We start from the raw sequence: 6000 nt of genomic DNA, 5'->3' as shown, positions 1-6000 counted from the left end.
TGATCCCCCGCCACCAATGCATTTAACATTGCAGCATTCTGCCCTCACATTACCCACTCAAATCTGCTACATAGTTTTGTTAGTAATTTAATGCTTTATTTTTGTTATCATGTCTTGCTATGAAGCTCAGGTGGGCCTCAAACTTGGCATTCTCCAAGAACAGCTTCCAGAGTGCTGGAATTACATTTGTGAACCCTCACACCTGACTAGTAGTAGTTTTATATGTTTGGCCTTGAAAAGAGAATCATAAATTTAGGACTCTTGTTAGAACTGTAGATAAACATGGATTGTGTGTGTGTGTGTGTGTGTGTGTGTGTGTGTGTGTGTGTGTGTGTGTGTGCATTGTGTGTGCATTGTATGTGCATATGTGCCTGCCAGTCCTGGAACTTGAACTCAGGACCTAGGTCCTGTCTCAGCTTTTTCACTCAAAGCTAGCGGGCTTCACCATTTGAGCCACAGTTCCATTTCCAACCCTTTGTTTTTTATTTGGCGATAAAACTTTCCTTCCATGGCTGGCTTTGAACCAAGCTCCTCAGATCTCAGCCTTCTGATTTGCTAGGATTACAGACTTGAGTCACTGGTGCCTGGCCCACATAGAATTTTTTATTGTCAGGGTGGTGTTCAGAGAGGTTACAGTTATGCTTTTCATTACTTGTGGAACATTGGGTACATTACTTCTTCAACACTGATACCCGCTCCCATGTATTTCTCCCACTTTCTCTCCCCTCACCCCCAAATAGATAATTTCTTAACCTAAGTTAACTAAATTAGTGCCTACAGAGCTCTTTGTGCAGATGTATGCACATAACAAACATCCATAGTAACAGCTCTTACTATTATAAGACTAAGTGATTTTCCCCTTCTCAAATTGAGGAAACCCTCTTCAACCTCAACCCCTACTTCATTCTTTCAATGCCAGTAATTACAATTCCAAATCATTTTGAATTTGCTATATACACTAACCCTAACGTAAGCAATCTTTTTGTTTTTGTTGAGAGTTTGTCCCTCAAAATCTACATTATACCCTGTAATATTCTCCTTTTCATGGTTCTTTATTTTTCCTTACAAAGTTTACCATTTCCTAATTAACCAAAGGCGTATAATTTTCTAGAAATACTAGTTGCTGGGTTGCTTCTCAACACAACACGTGGAAAAGAGCAAATCATACTAAAGATTGCTAGAATTAGCTTTTACATGTATAAGTAAATACATTGCGTCGTATACAAGTACATACAAATATATTAGCTGACATATGGTCAATTCAAGAGAGATCTCAAATAATTTAATTCCTTAGAAGGCCAAAGTCAAAGTTCAACAAAATAAACACCAGGAAACAGGTACTTTAAAAGAGTAGGGAGGGGGTCAAGGGGAGAGGGGAAGACCATTGCAAAGTAGAAAGAGAGGAGAATGCAGCCAAGAATTCAACATATGTCCTACAAATTTGAGCCCAGAGAGAAAAAAAATTGCATGGTTTCCATTATTTGTGGAAGCTAGATTTAGCTTACAACCTCCTCAGTAAATACATTGGATAGGATGTGAGTCTATACAAATGTATTAACTGAAGTACAGTAGATTCAAATAGTGTAAGACAAAATCCAAGTTTGGCAAATAAAATTACCAGGAACACGTACTTGAATGAGGTAGGGTGGAATCGAGGGTAAAAGGATTAATGAATGAAGAGAAGAGGGGAAAATGCAATCAATAGTATATATCCTACAAAATGAACAAGCATGAGGAAAGGATGGGTAGGGGAGTGATGGGTAGGAATGTTGAGAGGGATAAAATTGATAAAGATGCAATGTATTTGAAAACTGCTTTGTTAAATAACTCCTTGTACAACTAAAGACAATAGAAGTAACACTGTTAAAGATTGTAAACTTCAAGAATTACTTTAGAAAGACCCATAAAAGAATATAAAATAATCTATTTAAAAATTTTCTTCTGGATTGCCTTTCATCTTCTCAATGCACAAGTCATTCTGTCTACTTTTAAGCTTAAGGTCAACAATTGCCCAGTCCCTGCTTGATTATGCTCAGGCTATGGGCTTCTATCTCATGACTGCAACTTAAAAGGCTGTGTGGTATATTGTTATAAATTCTCTAACTAGGCTGCGCCCGCTCTTGTAAACTGCTGAGAAGGTTGGAGCAGACCTTGCAGCACAGATCGTCTCATCCTGGCTGCTTAGATCTTCACCCAAGTGCATCTTGTGTTATGGTGTGTATTTTGTTGTTTCCTCTAAAGCACTATTTTAGACCTTCTGTTCTACTTGGGCTTTCATGGCTTTTTATTAATGAGCAGCTGTTCATGGTTGAATATAGATCATAAAAGTCACAGTTATTATTCCATCAAGCAAAACAGTATTATCTAAATTCATTTGAAAGCATAGACTTTTCTGATCCTAATTTTATTGCTCTTTAGAGTACTTGCTGTCAAAATACTAAACTTTAATATTCTGGAATAGTAGAACATTTTTATATCTAATATTTATTTTAATATTTAATATCTAATAGTTAAGTTCAATTGCTTAATAACAAAGTCAAACATTCTAACTTTCCCTGAATCATTTAAAGCTTTTTTAATTATAATTTTAATACAATAAGCTGGAATTTTTATTGCTTAATACAGGAAGATCTAAAATTTAAGAACTTTTTTTTCCTTTCTAGTCCTGAAGCTTGAGCTTGGCGTCTGGGTGCTGTCCCTGAGCTTTTGTTGAAGGCCAGCATTGTACTACTTGAGCCAGAGCTCCACTTCTGGCTTTTTTTTTTTTTTTTGAGTTTATTGTAGATCATAGTCTCATGGACTTTCCTGCATACCCAAGCTGGCTTTGACCCAGGATCTTCAAATCTCAGCCTCTGAGTAGCTAGTATTATAGCCACTGGTACCCAGCTTAAGAGCAAAGAGTTCTAGATACAAATGGAGAAAAATAATTCATTTTTAAAAAAGATTAAAATGGAAAGATAGATAAGTTTTCATTCAATGTGCAGTACGATTTTATATCATTAGGTAATTCTACATTGTTACCAGAGTTATAACTTAAGTAGACTTGATTTGAGTAAGATCTAGCAATCTAAGATTATTTTTTAAATTCTAAGAGCAAATATATTAAGATTTATACACCGATCAACAAACCTGATCTATCATGTATGTATGTGGATTAAAAAAACATGGAAGGGCCTGGAGTTTGGCCTAGTTGTAGAGTGCTTGCCTAGCATGCAGAAAGACCCAGGTTTGATTCTTCAGTACCACATACATAGAAAAAAGTTGGAAGTAGGTCCGAGGCTCAAGTGGTAGAGCTCTAACCTTGAGAAAGTCCCAGGACTGGCAAAACAAAACAACAAAAAAACCATGGAAGATTTATTCCTTTAGCTGCTAATAGAATGATGCATTGCAGCTGGGACCTGAAGCTTATGCCTCAGTTTTCTCATCTGCAGAATTAGGTTAATAATTCCTTAAGGATTTCCTGTGCAAATTAATTATCATAATGTATGCAGCACTGTGTTGGAAACACAGCAATCTAACAATGAAAGATTCCCAACACATTTTATCTTCCAAGTCCAGTAAATTCTCACAAAGAATAGTGCTTTCAAAGGCATAGAAGTGAAATTTCTGTCAGCTTATAAAAGGCATATTTGCCAATAGCACATTAGAAAAGGTTAAAGAGAAGGAACATTGAAGCTGATTCAGTGTGCACTTGGCCATTTCCACCCATCTACTTTAAAGACTTTTATTTATTTCAAACTATTCTTTCTGGATTATTCTGGCCCTAGAAAATATCAGACATATCAGTAATTCTTAAGGTTGTTTGCTTATATATACTTTACATGTTATACAGTGAAAACTACTCACCTGATAGTGGAGCACATATATTTTTTATTTAAAATTAAATTCATAAACACACATGTGAGTGTGGCCTAGTGGCAGAGTACTTGCTTAGTATACATGAAACCCTGGGTTAGATTCCTCAGTACCACATACACAGAAAAAGCCAAAAATGGTAAATGGTGCTGTGGTTCAAGTGGTAGAGTACTAGCCTTGAGAAATTCCAAGGACAGTGCCCAGACCTTGAGTCCAAGCCCCAGACACGGCCAAAAAAAAAAAAAAAGAAAGAAAAAGAAAAGAAAAAAGAAATATTCAGCATAAAAATTTAATATCACTTAATGTAATGGATCATCTGCCAAGACATAAAGACGAATGAAAGTACACTTGCCACATAGCCAGCCACACTGATATATCTTGTCCAAAATGAATTACTTTTTTTCTGTTCATAGGCACTAAGCCCATTACCATGGTAACCACGACTAGCTGGCCTGTAGAGTGCAGTCTCTGTAACATTTTGGAAGAATTTCTTTATCTCAAAAATCTAGTGGAAATAAAGTTTAATCATGTGGCCTACTTAATTTATTTCATAATTACAAACATACTGTGTGCTTAATTCTTTAGAAACATCAAAAGAATATATAACTGTCAGTCTTAAGGAATGTCACTGATGAAGTCAGAATTTATGAATAAGCATTTCTAGAAGTACAAATTTCACCTGAAGGTATATTAAGGCATATGATAGTAAATCAGAAATAGGATTATAACTAGTCGGATGTCTATAAACATGTAAGTACTTCTTATAAGCTGTCCAACAGGCCTTTGGTTTTTGTTCTGACACAGTGTTGGAATAAAGAAGTTTTAGTATTTAACACTCTGTGTCAACTGGAACAAGCATGAGGGAGATGAGTATGTCCACTGAGGAAAATGAAGAAAGAATGTGACTCTTCTCCTGCTTCAGATAGATTTCTCTATCCAAACACTAATAGATTCAAATCCATGCTTAAATGATTGTGTAGGCTGGTATGGGTGATCATCATTTCAAAGTATGTGTGATATGTTCAACTCTTTTCCTGCCCCGTCCACCTCTCTACTTCCTTAAAGAAGGGTTAATTCTTGGTTCTGTTTTTCCTTTCAAAATTTTGCCAGAACACTGAGTAACCCAGGAGATGTACCAATTAAGATTAATATCCTATCATTGAATCTTTAAAATCAGTAGTAAAGTGAGCCACAACTTCATGAACTCAAACTTTTTTCAGCTGGCTTCCTTGCCCCTCCCCACGAAGGATTGACATCCTGGTCTAAGGAGGCATCTTGCTCCAGGCAACATGCAAAGGGATGATGCATATTAGCCAAGTTTTAAATAATTTTCTTGAATATGGCATAAGGTGTTAGCTTTCTCTTGTCAGTCATGGGGCTTGAACTCTGGGCATGGGTGTTGTCCCTGAGCACCTCAGCTCAAGGCTACTGCCCTTCCCCTTGAGCCACAGTATCACTTCTGATTTTCTGGTGGTTAATTGGAGATAAGAGTCTCATAGACTTCAGTGCCAAGGCTGGTTTTAAACTGTGATCTTCACATCTCAGCCTCCTGAGTAGCTAGGATTACAGGTGTGAGCCACGGCACCCAGCTATTTTTGTTTTTATAACTCACTACACAGGGTAATTGGACATTTCATTGTACAGGAAGTTAGGGTGCAACCTCTGTTCTAGGTGGCTCTGTGCCCATCCAACCATTCTAACAGGCATTTTACATAGTGCTTGTCACTTGCCAAGCATTTTTCCAGTGTCATAAGAAGCCTACAGGCTTATGAGGCCAAGGATCGGCATAATATAGTCATCATTATGGTAATAAAAACTACAGGAGTGGCTATCATTTAGTGAATGCTTGCTGTTATGGATGTTTATAACACCATCAATCTTCAAATGCTACCCACAGATGGGTATTTCCCACATTTTAGAGAGAAGGAAAAGGATAACTTCAGAACTTGATCGAGAACTTAAAAAGACCAAAGTTAGGTCTAGAATTAGAGTAGGAATTAAAGCAAATATGTTTTATTAGAACTTCACAACAAATTACTGTCCCATGTAAAAAGCGAGAGGCAATTAACTTGGATCTTGGGTGCTGGGAGGTTTAAAATCTACTACCTGGATTTTAATCTTAACTTCCTATTACTAGCTCAGAAA

This window comes from Megascapheus bottae, chromosome 9 (genome assembly GCF_031878675.1).
Source record: "Megascapheus bottae isolate mThoBot1 chromosome 9, mThoBot2.hap1, whole genome shotgun sequence".
Classification (NCBI taxonomy): Eukaryota; Metazoa; Chordata; class Mammalia; order Rodentia; family Geomyidae; genus Megascapheus; species Megascapheus bottae.
This window is presented reverse-complemented; position numbering follows the sequence as displayed.